Here is a 19477-nt window from a genome sequence, read left to right as displayed (position 1 = left end):
AGAAATACTTTGTATAAAACTTGTTAAACATTAATTAACTCTAAGTAAGCCAAAACAGTAGCTGTTATAGTGTATAAATAGAGACCCCCACCCTCTGTAAGTTTTCATCTCACTTTATCTTTAATTGTTAAAAGACAGGGAGTCTCACATAAATTGGTAACACCCCAAAAAGTAAAGAAACAGTGAAATAGATGTGATTAAAATAGAGATTGTATGTGACTGAATGGTTAGGGAGTTACCAGTCTGAAGAATTCAGTGTTGGCTGAAGAAGGTGTCAAGTGGGATCAACCAGATGACCCACCACACCTCAAAGGAAGGAAAAACAAGCATCTGACAGAATGGAGCCAGCCATCTGCTGATTGATTTAGCAACAGCAGAATGAGGCAACTCCTATGAACTAACATAGGGAAAAATCCCTATAAAACTGGACTCTAAAGACTGAGGACTTTGAGTCTATGGTTCTGATACCAACCTCCAGGAGCATCAGATGCATCTGACACAGACTCGGCTCCATCCTCATGACCAAGATACCTGGCCAGTAACTTGGCATGAGCAACATCTAGGCTGGTAACTATAACATCTATACAGAACCTGAATAAATGATTGTGTGGATGAATATATGTGTGTGTGTGTGTGTGTGTGTGTGTATAAGGAATAAGTAGTAATGGAAACAAGTAGGAAAACATTGTCTTTTGTTTTGTTATGGTATTTACAATAAATGTGGCATCTTTGCCTTATCCCTCTTAATAAGATCCTGCTGGTTTTTATTATATTGGTACAACACTTGGGCCCTAGTGAACTGGAATTCCCCCTACGTGCCCCTTTAAGAGCAGCTCTTTCTCCTCCTCACTGCGTGCGATTGCAGAGGTCTGTGACAGCAGGGCCGTCTCTCTGTCTGTTAGGCCTTCCCGCCCCTGCATTTGCTGCATCCCGGAGCTTTCTATCTTGCCATTCGACCTCAGCCTGCCAAGCAAAGCAGCACAGAGCCGGTGAGAGGTTTTCTTTATTGAGCAAGAGTTTGTGTGTCTGGGGAGCAGCCAGCGTTGAGCTCGTTCTAGGGACAGATGCCACGGACTCCACGCTCTGTCGCATTCCTCACGTCCTCAGAGGAGCCAGGTGCCAAGCAGTGGGAGTGGTCCTGCCAGCAGAAACATCTGGGGACTGGGAAAACACCACAGGGCCTTGATTTTGTTTTGGGATTGATCTTGCATCTGCCACCTGTTTCGGCTGCCAAGACGTTGCCTGGCTGCTGGGTGATATTTTCTTTCCTCGTCTCCCATTCAGAGGAATTTAAGACATGGTTTTTAGCCTGTTCTGTCTGCCAACTGGTGGTCAGATGCCATAGCAGGCTTAGCCAATTAGTGGATTCCCCCCTCCCTCCAATTCTCTCTCTCTCACACACACACACACACACACACACACACACACACACACACACACACACACACACACACACACACACACACACACACAGAGCCTGGTATTCTTCTGAACTCAAACGGAGACTGGCTTGGTGCACAGGCAGCAGTACTGCCAGGTTACCCAGAAGGAAGCCTCCCCTTGACCAGGCTGTTGGGAGCTGAGCTAGGCATGTCTCTTGATAGCTTCCATTTTTGGACAGCTCTTGTGCACGGAGAGAACTTGGGCAGGAACCGTCATCCTTCCTCTGTGCAGGTTCCTGTCTATGAGGGGAAGTACACAGTAGCCGGATGAGCCACGCTCATGCTTACTGTGGGCATCATGTCTGCTGTGTAGCATGACCCCTGCACCTTTCAGGTTACCCAGATGACCTCAAGGGTCTGCCAACTGAGGCCTTCATAGGATCCAGTGACTCTGAGAGGCTCCCTTTGTCCCAGCACTCCACCCCACCTCTCCCCAGTTGCATCTCCTTCCTGCTGGGGCTTAACCCAGCCTGATTCCCCAGCAAAGGATAAAGTAAATTGAACCAGGAGGGAGTGGTCTCGCTGCCCCAGCCTAGGAGGAGGGGGTGTTGTAGAAGAACTGCTTACCGAAGCCAGGCAGGGGGATTTTCCCTCTGCTTTTAGCCCAAGACGGGAGCAGAGCTCCTCACCTGCTCCCCCTGACTTTAACGCCTGTCTCCCTGGGGCAATCCATGCAACCACCTGCCCAGGATAATTTGTGCCTCAGTTCCCCTCCTTCAGGGACTGGGGGGAGCATCCCCCGGCAAATTAGAAACTCGGCACCTATGTCCCGGGCCCCGCACCCCCCCTAGGGACAGCTCTGCATGCAGGCTACCCCACCCTACCTAGGGCCAGGGTGCTGGAACAATTTGTACAGTGGGGTGCTGAGAGCCATTGAACCAAACTGTAAACCCTGTCTATAAGGGAATCCACTTCAAGCCAGAGAGTGCTGCAGCACCCCCAGCACCTCTAATTCCAGCACCTTGCATGTCGTTCTTTGCATTAAGCCCCACCAAGCCTAGAGCTGGCTCTGGCCCTATTTGCATCGTACTCATGTCATCCCATCTCCCAAATCATCTCCATTCCCTGCTTGTGTCTGTCCAAGTCTTTCTCACTCCTGACGGCTTTATTTTACCTAGCAACACTCACAATCCCTGTGCTTTCCAGCATCCTCCCCTCAGCCCCTGTTTGTGTCTCTCACAGAAAGGCAGCTGTGAGAGGTTTCCTTGTGGCTCAGTAGAAAGTCACTTGGCTTTCTTACTGGCCTAGTTTTTGATTTGGGAGCAGAGACGTCTCTATGTGAATAGCACTCCCCCTACTGCATTTGTACCAGGAGATAGGGCTTTTCCAGGGCACTCATGTCTTGTCAGACAGTAACAGCTCCTTGTTCATGCTTCTTTTTTCATTACACACCAGTGGTGTTACAGACTTACACAAGGGGGAACAAGCGCAGGCCTGTTTTCTGAGCCGCAGATGTTGAAGCGACTAACGAAACAACTCAGCTTCCTAGGGAGGACAGTAGAGGGCACCTTCACCTTAGTTTTCAACTGATTCTGCATGTGCTGCCTCTCTTCCATGCCACAGTAACCCTGGGATAATAAGTAAATTGCAATAATGGGCAAACCACAGATTTTTGCTCTTTGGGGGGCAGGGACAGCATTTTCCGATGTGTTTATCTGGTGCCTAACCCGATGGGGGTTTGATCCTTACTTTCTGGGAGCTCCCACAGTATGATTATTAAACTGCAATAATTAGTACTCAAAATACGACTGCTTCTCTAGACTGCTTGTGTCTACAGAATGAGGTTCTCTGATAACATTTCCAGCATTTCAGCTTCCAATTGAGCAGGAGATGCCTTGAGGTCAAGTTTCTCTGTGAGAGAAGGCTGAGATATTCAAAGCCTGGTTTGCTTCAGTCTTCACTAAGAAGGTTAATTGTGACCAGATGCTCAACACAATTAATATTAACAACAAGAGGGAAGGAATACAAACTAGAATAAGGAAAGAATGGGTTGAAGACTTTTTAGACAAGTTAGTTGTATTTAAGTCAGCAGGATCTGGCGAAGTTCACCCTGGGGTATTTAAGGAACTAGATGAAGCACTCTCAGAACCATTAGTGATTATCTATGGAAACTCACGCAGGACAGGTGAGGTCCCAGAGGACTGGAGAAGGGAAAACATAGTACCTATCTTTAAAAAGGAGAATACAGAGGACCCAGGCAATTATAGACCTGTCAGCGTAACTTTGATCTGCAGGGTCAGCTCTTGGCTCTATACCAGGGGTAGGCAACCTATGGCACTGGCACGCGAGCTGATTTTCAGTGACACTCAGGTCCAGGGGCCTCTGCATTTTAATTTAATTTTAACTGAAGCTTCTTAAACATTTTAAAAACCTTATTTACTTTACATACAACAGTAGTTTAGTTATATATTATAGACATAGATACAGACCTTCTAAAAACGTTAAAATGTATTACTGGCACGCAAAACCTTAAACCAGAGTGAATAAATGAAGACTCGGCACACCACTTCTGAAAGGTAGCCAACCCCTGCTCTATACTATATCACTTTTTTATCAATGACCTGGAAGAAAACATAAAAGCATAATGAATAAAGTTTGCAGATGACCCAAAAATTGCGGGACTGATGAATAATGAAGAGGACAGCTCATTGATTCAGAGCCATCTAGATCGCTTCATAAACTGGGTGCAAGCAAACAATATGTATTTTAATATGTCCAATGTAAGTGTATACGTCTAGGAACAAAGAATGCAGGCCATACTTACAAAATGGGGGACTCTATCCTGGCAAGCAGTGACTCTGAAAAAGATTTGGGGGCTGTGGTGGATAATCACCTGAACATGACCTCCCAATGTGACTCTGTGGCCAAACGAGTAATGCAGTCCTGGGGTACATAAACAGGGAATCTCGAGTAGGAGTAGAGAGGCAATTTTATCTCTGTATTTGGTGTGACCGCTGCTGGAATCCTGTGTCCAGTTCTGGTGCCCACAATTCAAGAGGGATGTTGGTAAATTGGAGAGGGTTAGAAGAAGAGCCACAAGAATTAAAGGAGTAGAAAACCTGCCTTATAGTGATAAATAGATTGAGCTCTTTGAGCTTATCTCAACAAAGAGAAGACTAAGGGGTGACTTCAGTCTATAAAGTCCTACATGGGGAACAAATATTTAACAATGGTCTGTTCAATCTAGCCGAGAAAGGTATAACATGATCCAACGGCTGGAAGTTGAAGCTAGACAAATTCAGACTGGAATAAGATGTAACTTTTTGATAGTGAGGGTAATTATCATTGAACAATTTACCAAGTACCATGGTGGAGTCTCTGTCATTGACCATTTTTAAAATTAAGATTGGCTGTTTTTCTAAAACATCTGCTCTAGTAATTATTTTTGTAGCAGTTCACTGTCCTGTGTTATACAACACAGAGGTCAGACTAGGTGATCACAATGGTCCCTTCTGGCCTTGGAATCTGTGAATCTATGATACCTGAAAAGATACTAGAACAAATGATTAAACAATTAATTTGTAACACTGAGGGCTGGTCTACGCTGGGGGGGTGAATAGTGTAGCTGAAGTTAAAGTATCTTAGATAGATTTACCTCGGGTCCTCACGGCGTGGGATCGACGTCCGTGGCTCCCTGTATCGACTCCGCTACCGCCGCTCGCTCTGGTGGAGTTCCAGAGTCGACGGAAGCGCGTTCAGGGATCGATATATCTCGTCTAGATGAGACGCGATATATCGATCCCCGAAAAATCGATTGCTACCCGCCGATACGGCAGGTAGTCTGGACGTACCCCTAGAGAATTATAGGGTGATAAGTAATTGTCAACATGAATTTGTCAAGAACAAATCATAGAATCATAGAATCATAGAATCTCAGGGTTGGAAGGGACCTCAGGAGGTCATCTAGTCCAACCCCCTGCTCAAAGCAGGACCAAACCCAACTAAATCATCCCAGCCAGGGCTTTGTCAAGCCTGACCTTAAAAACCTCTAAGGAAGGAGATTCCACTACCTCCCTAGGTAACCCGTTCCAGTTCTTCACCACCCTACTAGTGAAAAAGTTTTTCCTAATATCCAACCTAAACCTCCCCCTCTGCAACTTGAGACCATTACTCCTTGTTCTGTCATCTTCTACCACTGAGAACAGTCTAGATCCATCCTCTTTGGAACCCCCTTTCAGGTAGTTGAAAGCAGCTATCAAATCCCCCCTCATTCTTCTCTTCTGCAGACTAAACAATCCCAGTTCCCTCAGCCTCTCCTCATAAGTCATGTGCTCCAGCCCCCTAATCATTTTTGTTGCCCTCCGCTGGACTCTCTCCAATTTATCCACATCCTTCTTGTAGTGTGGGGCCCAAAACTGGACACAGTACTCCAAATGAGGCCTCACCAGTGCTGAGTAGAGGGGAATGATCACATCCCTCGATCTGCTGGAAATGCCCCTACTTATACAACCCAAAATGCCATTAGCCTTCTTGGCAACAAGGGCACACTGTTGACTCATATTCAGCTTTTCGTCCACCGTAACCCCTAGGTCCTTTTCTGCAGAACTGCTGCCCAGCCATTCGATCCCTAGTCTGTAGCAGTGCATGGGATTCTTCCGTCCTAAGTGCAGGACTCTGCACTTGTCCTTGTTGAACCTCATCATATTTCTTTTGGCCCAATCCTCTAATTTGTCTAGGTCCCTCTGTATCCTAGCCCTACCCTCCGGCGTATCAACCACTCCTCCCAGTTTAGTGTCATCTGCAAACTTGCTAAGGGTGCAGTCCACACCATCCTCCAGATCGTTAATGAAGATATTGAATAAAACCGGCCCCAGCACCGACCCTTGGGGCACTCCACTTGATACCGGCTGCCAACTAGACATGGAACCATTGATCACTACCCGTTGAGCCCGACCATCTAGCCAATTTTCTATCCACCTTACCGTCCATTCATCCAGCCCATACTTCTTTAACTTGCTGGCAAGAATACTGTGGGAGACTGTATCAAAAGCTTTGCTAAAGTCCAGAAATAGCACATCCACTGCTTTCCCCTCATCCACAGAGCCGGTTATCTCGTCATAGAAGGCAATTAGGTTAGTCAGGCATGACTTGCCCTTGGTGAATCCATGCTGACCTACCTAATCATGCCAAACCTACCTAATTTGACAGGGTTACTTGCCTCGTGGATGGACAGTAGATATGATATCTTAATTGTAGTAAGCTGTTTGACACAGTCCCACACATGACATTCTCATAAGCCAACTAGGAAAATGTGACCTAGATGAAATTACTAAAAGGTGGATGCACAACTGGTTGAAAAACTGACCTCAAACAATAGTTATAAATTGTTTGCTGTCAAATTAGGAGGGTGCATCTTATGGTGTCCAACATGGATCTATCCTGAGTCTGATACTATTCAATATATTCATTATTTGGATAATGGAGTGGAGAGTATGGTATAAAATTTGCAGATGACACCAAATTAGGATGGGATGCAAGTGCAGAATTATAATACAAAATGACCTTGATGAATTGGAGAATTGGTCTGAAACCAACAAGATTAAATTCAATAAACACAAGTGCAAAGTCTACAATTAGGATGAATGCACAGCTCCAAAATGGGGGCTAACTGGCTAGGTGGTAGCACTGCTGAAAATTGAATGAGTGAGTAGCGTGATGCAGTTGCAAAAAAAAAAAGGCTAATATCATTCTGGGTATATAAAGAGGAGTGTCAGATGTCAGACATGGGAGATAATTATTCTGCACTACTTAGCTCTGGTGAGGCCTCAGCTGGAGTACTGTGTCCAGTTTTGGGCATCACACGTCAAGGAAGATGTGGATAAATTGGAGATTGTCCAGAGAAGAGCAACAAAAATGATCAAAGGTTTAGAAAATTTGACTTATGAGGAAAGGTTAAAAAAGCTGGGCATGTTTAGTCTTGAAGAAGAAGACTGAGGGGGGAACCTGAGAACAGTCTTCAAATATATTAAGGTTTGTTTGTTACAAAGAAGACAGGTATCAATTTTTCTTCATGTCCACTGGAGATGAGACAAGCAATAACCAGCTCAATTTGCAGGGAGATTTAGGTTAGAAAAGCATTTTATATTATAAGGGTAGTTACACTCTGGGATAGGCTTCCAATGGAAGCTGTAGAATCCCCTTCATTGGAGGTTTTTAAGAACAGGTTGGACAAACACCTGTCAGGTATGGTCTAGATCAGGGGTCCTCAAATGTCATTGCACCGTGACCCACTTCTGTCAAGAAAAATTACTTCACAACCCCAGAAGGGGGGGACTGAAGCCTGAGCCCATCCAAGCCCCACTGCCCCAGGTGGGGGGCCAAAGCCCGAGCCCCACTGCTCTGGGCATTGGGGCTTGGGCTTCAGCCCTGGGCCTCAGCCAGTCTAAGCCAGCCCTGGCAACCCCATTCAAAGGGGGTCGCGACCCACAGTTTGAGAACTGCTGGGCTAGGTTGACTTTGTCCTACCTTAGGATGGGGGGTTGGACTAGATGACCTCTCGAGGGCCCTTCCAGCCCTACATGTCTATGATACTATGATATCTTCTTGTTTCCATTCCCAGCAGGAAGCATGGAGACGTGTCAGAAAGAAGGGTGATGGTGGCGGCAATACTGTATCTGAACATTTGAGGACTTTGAAGTTGAGCTTGAGTTTGGTTCTAAAAATGGGTGAAGGCTGGAAGGGGAGAGGGGCGTGGAGGCTGGTTTCTTATTCTTTCATGCTATCAATGCTGAATGAAAAATGTCGCTAACAGCTCCTCAATCTACCCCCTCCCCCAGCTACCCTCCATAGAAAGAACCACTGGGATCATCCAGTCTGTCCTCATGTGTAACAAAGGCAATAGACTCTCACCTACTTCCTGCCAGCAGAGGGCATTATTTTTCTCTGCTATGTTAAATGAGCCTTGTCATAGTTCAGCATGACTGCATCTGTATTTCCCTTCCAGCAAGGACACCATCTCCCTAGCCATCACCTCTCTTGGACTGAGACATGCTCCTCTCTCCCTCCTGACCAAAGTATTTCTAGGCTGCCCGGCCCACTGCCTACCCTGTGAATTCTCCAGCAATGCAAACTGCCTCAGCAGGCCTGCTTTTCCCTCTCCTCAGAGGCCACAGTTAAGCTATCTCACAGCTCTTTCTAAGCAAGCACATTTATTCTTGAGGTAAAAGCATTACAGAGAAAACATATTAACCCGGATGCTAACACACTTACCAGAGATCACTCCAACAAGGTCTCTGGCCTGCGAACTGTCGTTCCAATGCGCACCCCCCCGCAAAGCATTTCCTGTGCTTACCAGTTCATAACGCTGTTTGCTCAGAACAAGAAGCCCCCTAGTCTAGTCCTCTTCCAACACTTCCCAGGATGGATGGGGCCCCCTTTGACAGAAGGTCTGTCCGTTTGCTGGATCAGAAAGGAGGCCCTGAGTCAACTTAAATTCAGCCTATTTATTCAAAAGTCCTTTCTGTGTCTGTTGGTCTCTAGAGAATCCAGTCTAAACCAGGTACATGCAAGTCTGTCCAGGTGGTGGTGCCTCTCAGGAGGTGTTACAACCTAAGTGAATTTGCCTAATCACCCTGTGGTGTTCTTAGTTCCTGGAGGGCTGTGGTCCCTATGGAATGATAGACAGTCCCTGGCCCACGATGATACCTAAGCTTAATACAGTAAGAGCTCCCAACAATATTGCAGGAATTTGCCATATCCGTCACAGGCTCTATCCAGCCCAATAACTTGTTATTGAACTAGAGTATGTCATTTCAAAAGGCATCTATTCTATTCTATTCTATTCTATATGGGATTTTATACTCCGCTCATCCCTGTAGAGTTTGCGCGCCTTCCAGTAATGCATTAAGCAACGTGACTAACATGAATCATATGTTGTTCATTCTCTTATCCTTTCCCCAGAAGAAGAAGCATATACACTGGAGTGTCTTGTCTTGGAAGGGATTTTTTTAATTAATATGCCTATTGCTGTGTGTTTATATTAGAGGAGGCAAGTCTCCAATTAGAGCAGAGGTGGGCAAACTACGGCCCGCGGGCCACATCCGGCCCGCAGGACCGTCCTGCCTGGCCCTTGAGCTCCTGGCTGGGGAAGCTACCCCCTGGTCCTTCCCCTGCTGTCCCCCATCCCCCGCAGCCTCAGCTCGCCGTGCCGCCAGCGCTCTGGGTGGCGGGGCTGCAAGCTCCTGCTGGGCAGCGCGGCTGCGAGAGCTGCCATCCTGCCCCAGTGCTCTAGACTGCACAGTGATGTGGCTGGCTCCAGCTGGGTGGCACGGCTGCCAGGCCTGGGTCTCTGAGCAGCATGGTAAGGGGGTGGGGGGTTGGATAAGGGGCAGGGAGTCCCAGGGGGCAGTCAGGGGACAGGGAGCAGGGGGTGGTTGTATGGGGCGTGGGAGTCCTGTGGGGTCTGTCAGGGGGTGGGGGGTGGATGAGGGCTGGGCAGTCAGGGGACAGGGAGCAGGGGGGGTTGGATAGGGCATGGGATCCCAGGGGGACAGTTAGGGGTGGGGGTCCCAGGAGGAGGCGGTCAGGGGACAAGGAGCAGGGGGGGTTGGATGGGTGGGGAGATTCTGAGGGGGGCAGTCAGGGAGTGGGAAGTGGGAGGGGGCGGATGGGGGCAGGGGCCAGGCTGTTTGGGGAGGCACAGCCTTCCCTACCCAGCTCTCCATACAGTTTCACAACCCCGATGTGGCCGTCAGGCCAAAAAGTTTGCCCACCCCTGAATTAGAGCATTCAGTGCTGATGGGTTTATCACATCCCTTTGCAATCTGTTCCAATGGTTAATTACCCTCCGTGTGAGAAATTGGTTTAGCATCCATTAGATTATAAATGGTCTGGATCAGGGACTATCTTTACCTGTGTTAGTACAACACGTAGTAAAATGAAGCTCTAGACTCAGCGGAGCATCTGACGATAGACACTAAACGTTAGGAACCTGATTAGGGACCTAAAATGGGATTTAGGTACCAGAATCTCCTGCCGTAATACAAATAATTAATAATAATAAAAAACCACCCAGTTACACCCTGGTGGGCAGTGGAGAGATCCAGTGGCAAGGCTGCCAGCCTTGGATTTAGGAGCCCCATATTTAATCCCCTGCTCTCCCACAGATTTCCTGTGTGACCTTGGGCAAATCATTTAACCTCTGTGCTTCAGTTCCCCGTCTGTAAAATGGGGGTAACAGCACTACCCTACCTCACGAGGGTGTGGTGAGGGGAAAAACATGCAAGATTGTGAGGCATTCAGAGACTGTGGTGAAAATGGCCATATAAGTACCTAAGATAGCTAGAAAGGCCAAGGAATGATGGAGCTGCCACCTCATCCACACAGCAGAGTGGGTGGCCAGGGAAGCTTGCACTGTTGTTGAACCTGCTCTGTTGAGAGAGAACTCCACTCCCCAGAGTGATCAAACTGCCCTTGTTAAATCCCCTTATCGAATTCCTGCCCCTCACACAAAGTGCCACTTGTTTCTAATGTCAGTGCGGTTATTTTAAAATAAAAACTCTTGTCTGTAGCTCAGAGTTAACTGGGCGTCTGCCTGCAGCTCCCCAGGACACGTCTAACCCCCTCATTTTCATGCTTGTCACCTGCAGTAAATTATTTGAAGGGCTGGAGCTGGACAGCGACTCACGACTCAGGTGATGTGTTCCACTTCTAGCTTTAAATGCCATTAACTTCTAGTTAAACTTTATGTGGCCATTTCAGTTTTATTGCCCTAGACAAGAAATTAATCTCCACAAACGCATTTTATGATTAGTTGAGATGGTCGATGAGTTTGATAACACAACCTATTATTGCCATCCATTATGGGGAGCACGTGAACCGCCGGCTGGGGGAGGCTAGCCCCCAGCCCCGCCCCTCCTGCCCAAAGTGCCGCCCCTTCCGTACCCCCCACCGGAGCCCCAATGCAGCTGCTGGCCCCCACCCCAGGCTAGCTGCTCCCCAGCCCTGGAGCATTGGGAGAGTGGGCAGAGTGGCCACAGCCCTCCCAGTCCCAGAGCAAAGGGAGAGTGGGTGGTGTGTCTGCAGCCCCCCTAACCCCGGAGCATTGGGACAGCAGGCGGCACAGCTGCAGTGCCCCCCCCCTCAGCCCCAGAGCGAAGGGAGGGCGGGTTACGCAGCCCGAGCTGGAGCCACTCCACAGGGAGATTGGACTCCAGCCACAGAGTGGGAAGCATGGGGGGGTTGCTGGGGGTGGAGCAGGGGGAGGGCACACCTGGTTGTTTGGGGAGGCACAGCCTCCCCCAGCCTATGATACCTGCCTCCCATGCCAACCATGAAAGAGGCTCTGTTCAAAGCTGACTGGCACAGAGGCTAGGCCCTGGGTCAGCAGCCCATTCATCTTCAGCCCAGCACTTAAGCTCCTGCCTAACTTCAAGCATGTGCTTAATTCCCATTGAAAGCAATGCAGGGGTCCTCCCGACCACAGCTTCATTCACTACACAACCTGGAGTCATTTCTCTGAGCACAGTTCATCCTGTGCACTGACTGAGGAAGGATTGGCTGGATCATGCCATTCAGTGCTTTTCATCCTTTTTTTTATTTGTGGACCCCTAAAAAAAATGCAATGGAGGAGTGGAAATCTTAGACATTGTCTGCTGGACCCCAGGGGTCTGCGGACCACAGCTTGAAAAACGGATGTAATTAAAGACTGTCTCACAGTGGAAGCACACAAGGGGGCTAAATTAAGGTGAGTCAGGAAACCTTTAATTCTGGCATTTCCTAATTTTGAATGTGTGACCTAAATAACGTTCTTTTCATGTAGTGTGTATATATGTATATATGTAATATGTATGGATTGCCTTTCTAATTTGACTTTTAATTGCCATGTGAGAGATTCTAGATCAGATGCCATAAACTCAGGAGGGACTTTGCTTAATAAGAACTGGTTTCTAATGATTCTGCACCTATCCTTCCCCTCCCCACTGCTTTTAGAGCCCCACGTGGCTTCTCACAGCGGGATGGATACATTATCTGCACAGCACTTGACACTCAGGACATGTGGCATCACCGGCATCTCAGCTGAGTTTGGCTGAGCACACTTCAGGCGTCTTCCTCTTTTTCTTAACCAAGATTCTAAGGGAACGTTGCCAGTCGTCACCTTCAGGCCGTGTGACTAGTGTGGGGGGATTAGTCATGGAATATGGAGCCTTTCACCTGTAGGTCACAGGTTCACGGGCACTGAGGCGTTGTTACCATCTGGTGGCTGGTAGTCTTTGTCCACTCCAGTTGGTCACATGACTGGAATTGTCATTCCAGTGGGTACCCACATTGGGAGCCTGAATAGGCCTGGAGACTAAATGACCCGCTGAGCCCTGGAGTCCCTCTGGGTCAGAGTTGAAGAACATTGAGAGGGAATATGGGGAAGGCATGTAGAAGCCCATAACTATCTGTTGTCTACTGCTCTGTGGCTAAATAAGGCACTGTGGCCTTCGGGGCTGCCAGCCATCCAGCACTGCACATCGGCAGTGTATTCAGTGAAGCAGGGTTTTTGTTTTGTTTTTCAAATCGTGGTTGCCTCTGTGCCGTGAGAGAGACAATCACCCTTAATCTCTAAACAAGGAACCCAGGAGGGCAGTAGGTCACCAACCACTGTCAGCTGATGCTCTGTGCTGGGGGAGCTTGGGAGGAGGAGTCTAAAAGAATCCAAGCAGGAGTCCTGCACTCTCATCACTGCCCTGGGAGTGCAAGAGGGAGCTTAAACCGGACGTGAGGCACCCTGTGTATTGTACAAACAAGAGCAGGTGGGAGCAGAGCGTCTCTGCATGCTTAGTGCTCTGAACGTATCATGTGAGCGCTAAGGATTGGATCCTGTTCCCATTGCAGTAAATGGGACCTTTGCCATTGATTTCAGTGGAAGCAGAACCAGAACTAGCCCCTGAAGGTGTTATATTGGAGAACGTTCCAGAGCGTTCCATCCTGATGAGAAAAATGACCTCAAATGCTGGCAAGGCGAGTGCGGTTTTAGGCGGGGCGCTGTGTGTTTCTTGGGAAGGTTTTGCGCTCGGGAGAGGGGCAGATCTGAGCAACGCACGCCTGGCTAGGCTGTGAACCCATGCCAGTGTAAATCTGGAACAACTCCGTGGGACACGCTGATGTGCAGTAACTGAGGTCGCCATTGGGCCCACTGTGTTCGGTATTGCATTCCCAGCCCCACCCACCATATCCAAACCTCTCTTCTTTGTCCCGTGAGCGCCCCCTGGTGTGTGCTGGAGCTATTTCCAGATGCTTGGCCAAGCTCCCAGTCACAGCATGGTGCATTTTAATGTATAATTCGACAGGAATGCTCACCCAGGCCCCACTTCTTCATCTGAATTACACAAATGATCTGATTTGCGAGGGGCCATAAATCCCAACACTGGAGAGCCCTAAGCTTTAACCCCTCTGCCCAGTTTTAGTGAGCACTTTAGCTGATGACATTGGAAAAATATTGACAGTACTATTACCTGGCTCACATATACTGTAAAAGCTGTTTTATCCTGTATGTTGGGGGAATGGGAGGTGCTGGTAAGTGAAAAATGCTGGTTAACTAAGAGGGAGGGAGTTTGGGTGCGGGAGGAGGTGTGAGTGCGCGGTGGTGGATCCGGGAGCCGCTCACCTTGGGCGGCTTCCCGCAAGTGGCAACCTGTCCTGAGTTCTGGCTCCACATTGGCCAGGAATCGCCTGGCGCCTACAGACAGAGGCAGTGTGCAGAGCCGCCTGCCACGCCACCCAGGGCCGGCTTCAGACCCCAGCGTGCCAAGCGCGTGCTTGGGGCGGCGTCCCGCGGGAGGGCGGCAGGCGGCTCCAGTGGACCTCCCGCAGGCGTGCCTGTGGAGGGTCCTCTGCTCCTGCGGCTCCGCTGGAGCACCCGCAGGCACGCCTGCGGGAGGTCCACCGGAGCCGCGGGACCGGTGACCGCCAGAGAGCCCCCCGCAGCGTGCCGCCCTGCCTGGGGCGGCGCAAATCCTAGAGCCGCCCCTGACGCCACCACCTAATTGCAGCCGGGACAGGTTGCCGCTTCCAGGGAGCCACCCAAGGTGAGCGGCTCCTGGATCCGGTACCCCGCACCCCCTCCCATGCCCCAAGCCCCCTCCCATACCCAAACTCCCTGCTGGCCCCACACTAACCGGACTATAAACCGGACTTTCACTGAAGATCAGAAATGCTGGTTGATAGAGCTTTCTGGTTGGTGATGTGCCAGATAAAACAGCTTTTGCTGTACTGCTGTTCATCAGTATATCTCAAAGTGCTTTACAAAGGAGGTCAGTATCATTTATCTCCATTTTACAGATGGGGAAACTGAGGCACAGAGCTATGAAGTGACCTGGCCATGGTTACCCAGCAGGCCAGTGGTAGAACCAGGACTATAATCCAGGTCTCCTGAGTCCCTGTCAAGTGCTTTATCCACTATGCCACATTGTCTCCCAAATACAAAGACATTAGAAGTTAATATTGAGTCTGGTTTTCAAATGTGGATGTCTAAAGACAGGCTCTGAAAGCTATACTTGGGCTTCTAAATAATGCCATAGTTAGACACTCACATAGGGACCTAAAATGAGATTAAAATTAGGTGCCTTATCACCTCTTAGGTGACTAGAACTGATATTTAGATTCCTAAAATCCTAGTTAGGTGTCTAGTTCTAGGTAAAATGTGTTTGAAATCAGGCCCCTCAAGCACTAGTTGAAGGGATGCTATCAGACCTAGCATGCTTCAGATAGGACCTTCTGACCATCTTTTCACCACGTGGGAAATGGCAGCTGTGCCTTTAAAATGTGTCTTTACTGCAGGTCAGCCCTGCTGAAAGTCGCTATAGTCTAGTGTTTAAAGAGGTTTCAGATGAGGCAGCCAAAACAGATCCCACCCAACCCTCCCCCTGTGCCCTGATTTCCCCACCCCAGCCCCTTGCTCCAGCCCTGCCCCGCGCTGTGCCCTGATTTCCCCACTCCAGCCCTTTGCCCCGGGGATCTCTTGCTCCGCTGTGCCCCAATTTTGTCCTGCTGTGCCCTGGTTGGGCAGGCGGGCCGGGTCCATATCTGCTCCTCCCAGCCCAGCTCTGCGGGCAGTAGGTGAGTCCTGGGGATGGAGGCGAGAGCAATTGGGGCAGGGTGGAGAGCAAACGACAGGGGGGGGAAGAGGTGGGGCAGGGCCTCAGAGGAAGAGGCAGAGCACAGGGCAGGGGCTCGGGGACGGGATGGGGCAGGGGTGTTCGTTTTTCAGGGATTAGAAAGTTGGCAACCCTACCTCCCACTACCAAGTGTACGATGTTCACTGAACTGTTTAACCTGTGTCTGGCTTTGTGTGTGGACAACAGGGCTTTTGGGCTTAAACGTGTCAGAGCCTGTGTCCACACTACAAGTGTAGGCATACCCTTCTGGACTCGAAGGATGAAATCCTGGCTTCACTGAATCAATGACAAAACTCCTGTTAATTTCTATGGGGCTGGGATTTCTCTTCAAGAGCCTTGAGATACTATAGTGACCAGCTTTGTCGAAGTACCTAAGACAGAACAAGCCCTGAAGAAGACCTCTGTGTAAGCTTGAAAGCGAGTCTCTCTCACCAATAGAAGTTGGTTCAGTAAAAGATATTACCTCACCCACCTTGTCACTCTAAGGCAGGCAGGGCAGGGACTGAGCCACGTGAGATAAAAAAATATTAATATTAAATAATAATTATTCCAGTTATTCAAGATTATGGAGATGGGAACCTCATCTTTACAATCTTCAACTCGTTTATTTCCTTGTCCATTTTATGGGTCATATGTGATGGTGCAGGCTGCTATAAAGTTTTTATCAGCATGTGTGTGGGTGACTTCATTACTGATGAGTGACAGAGCCGTGATGAGGTAGTGAGTTATGCTGGTCTTTCCAGACAAGTGGCAATAAAAATATCTTTATGGCACCGCCTCCTGCACCATCCCATATTTTATTTATGCCACCGATTTATCTTGCTTTGTCAGCTTTTTATGCTTTCTTGTCTTGCTTGGCTTTTTTTCTGGCGTAACAAAGTGCTGGATTCTGATACCTTGAGTAATAACTTACACCCCACTGACTTTAATGAGACTATTGGTGGAGAAAAGTGCTATTCCATAGGAGTAAGGGGACCAGAATTTGGGCCCAGGAAAACAATGGCAATATTAGTATGGGGTTAAGAGCTGTCTGGAAGAAAAGTTTACAATCAACTTATTTCATGATGTGTGATCGGGATGGCTCTGATTAGCCACATGCTGTGGATAGAGTGTGTGTCTTGTTTTGAAGCAACCAGTGTGACATACACTGAGTGCCTATACTATGGTAAAGGATGCCAGACATAGGTGCTGGAACTAGGGGTGCTGCTGCACCCCCTGGCTTGAAGTAGTTTCCTTTATATACAGGGTTTACAGTTTGGTTTAATGGCTGTCAGCACCCTCACTATAAAAACTGTTCTGCACCCCAGATGCCAGCACCTTTGCCTGCATGCCATGCAATGGCTGCCTTCACAATTATGATCTCCTCATCCTCTCCTCTCTGAGGCTACTCCAATCCCAGTGCCAAGCCTCTTGCCTCCTCCCATTGTGGCTCTCTGCCTCTCCCACCCCAATTCCTGTATGTAAGACTCATTTATCAATTTTGAGCCAGACACTCGGCAGGTGCAAATTGGCATTGCTCATTCAAGTCATCAGCATGAGACCAACCCAAAGACTTTGCATGGTAATGTAAACCTGATGTTTTATGTTGTGTAATTAGTGGCCGATTGGTTCTTTGGCGTCTGCCATTGTAAAATAACTGTAAATGTCCGAAAAGTTTATATAGCCATTGAAGGTCCAACACGTACAGAGGGCAGTGCAATTTGAGAGGAAGGAGATTAAATATTGCACATAAAGGGCCTGATGCAACTCCCATTAAAGTCAATAGTGGGAATTGGATCAGACCCCAAACCTGAGAGACCCTTTATGAGCTCATATACTTGTGTGTTGGGGTCTTTCTTTCTTTCTGTTATGAGCCTAGCTCTGGTTACTTGCAATACCTTTTCTGTGACTTCCTAGTCCTTTGCTGGGCCCTCTGACTTTCCATAATGTGCAGCTGCAATACAAAGACATAACAAGTGTGGCCATTTGTCACATTTGACAGCAGTATGGAAAACCAAGGGCATTCCAACAAGAATTTTGTATCGTGACACTTTTGCATTCCGGCTCTGTACACTACAAGAAGGGAGATTCTTGTCATGAGGTCCCACTGTAAGAAATATTGGAATTACTCACCATGTATTACATTTGAAAACTAAGCTAAAGAAATCGGTGCAGCCTACAAGGTCGGAGGAGAGTGTTTTTTCTTTGTGGTACTTTGTACATTAATTACCTGGAGGCTGGACAGATATCTATACAGTTAAAAAACGAAGAAACTAAATTACAATTAAACCTCACCTTCAAAAAGAGAGTAAATATCGGTTTGATTTTTTTTGACAAATCATGAAACCTTTCATATCTAATCTCTTCTCCTTTCCAATGAAACCTGACTCCAGTGCTCCAGTGATCATTAGTATCAGCGGGGTAGCCATGTTAGTCTGGATCTGTAAAAAGCGACAAAGAGTCCTGTGGCATTTTATAGACTAATAGACGTATTGGAGCATAAGCTTTCCTGGGTGAATACCCACTTCATCAGACCATGTCAGTGATGATTAAGCTTCAAATTCTGTTTGCTTTCCTCACCTGAGAAATCAAATCAGTGGGACAGCTCAGGGGGATATGATTTGACCTTAGAATCCCATGCCCTGATCCTGCAAACACGTACACAACGAGGACTACCATTACTGTTGAACTCCACAAGCCAGATCCTCAGCTGGTGTAAATGGTCATAGCTCCATTGAAGTCCATGGAGCAACACAGTTTTATATCAGTTGAGGATCTGGCCCCGTGTAGTCATTGGGGCATAAAATTACTCATTTGCCTAAGTGTATCCAGGATCTAGGCCGATAGCATTAGTAGTGCTAAATATGGCTTTCAAATATACGCAGCCTACCTGGAGTTCTGGACATTTTTTAGGATAAAAGTCAAACACTGACTTGGAAAAATAAATGCAAAGGGCTTAAGATTTCATTGATTTCTCCCGAGACTCATTTCTGTACCTGAAGTGTTTCCTGTTCAGTTCTGGGAAGCCCTACCCTTGGCTGGGACCGACCTCTGTGATGTAGACAAAGCTTAACATTGCCAGCTGCATGCAGAACAGAATGCAGAGTGCCAAAAGCCCTTCAGGCTATTTACATTTGCCTGGAACTCACTGCCCTGGCCAAGCTACAGAGATACGTTGTTCATCAGCCTTGCAAGGAAGGCAGCTACTTCAAGCGGTTTGGCCTTGATTACACTTGGAGTTACCATGGAATTCCTCTTGCCTAGCAGCTTTGTAAACCAACATGTTATAGCTATATTTTCCAGGTCTCCCTGCAGAGGAGTGCCTGTGAATTGGCAGGAAGATGTGGGATGAAGATCAAGTGCAAACTGACTGACTGCTGCAGGGAAAGATCACTCTCTGTTGGATGGAGCCCCGATTCTCTCTTGCTGCAAAAGAGGGCAGATGGATTGAGATTGTATATAGTGTAGGATACAAGGTGGAGTGGTACAAAATATTTTTATCAGCATGGATTTGGGATGGTGGCAGTCGGGTGGATTTGATTTAAATAATTTAAATCATGATTTAAATCACTAGTCTGGAAGACTCGATTTAATCATGGATTTCTACATAAAAGTGCAATTCTTGTTGGTTGTTATAACCTTAACGCATATTCTTCACAACTCAGAGATAGATGTAGGGTTTGTTTTTAGACGGTACACACTGTACATTTTTAAAGTGATTTATTTTGAAAACTTTTCAGATTAGTTTTACAGCTATATCAGAAAATGAATGAGTGTTTGGTTATTTCAAGGTAATTGAAGCAGATAGTTATGAAGTCATCGGGAGGTGAACTATCTCCAATTCAACAGATTAATCATTAATATTTGGAGGATTTTCTTGCCATGCTGTGTTAGGAGGCAGGGCCGGTCCTGGCTTTTTTGTGTGGGCTGCAATGATTTAATAAATAAATAAAG

This window comes from Mauremys mutica, chromosome 2, assembly GCF_020497125.1.
Source record: "Mauremys mutica isolate MM-2020 ecotype Southern chromosome 2, ASM2049712v1, whole genome shotgun sequence".
In the NCBI taxonomy this organism is placed as follows: domain Eukaryota; kingdom Metazoa; phylum Chordata; order Testudines; family Geoemydidae; genus Mauremys; species Mauremys mutica.
Note: the sequence above shows the minus strand (reverse complement) of the source record.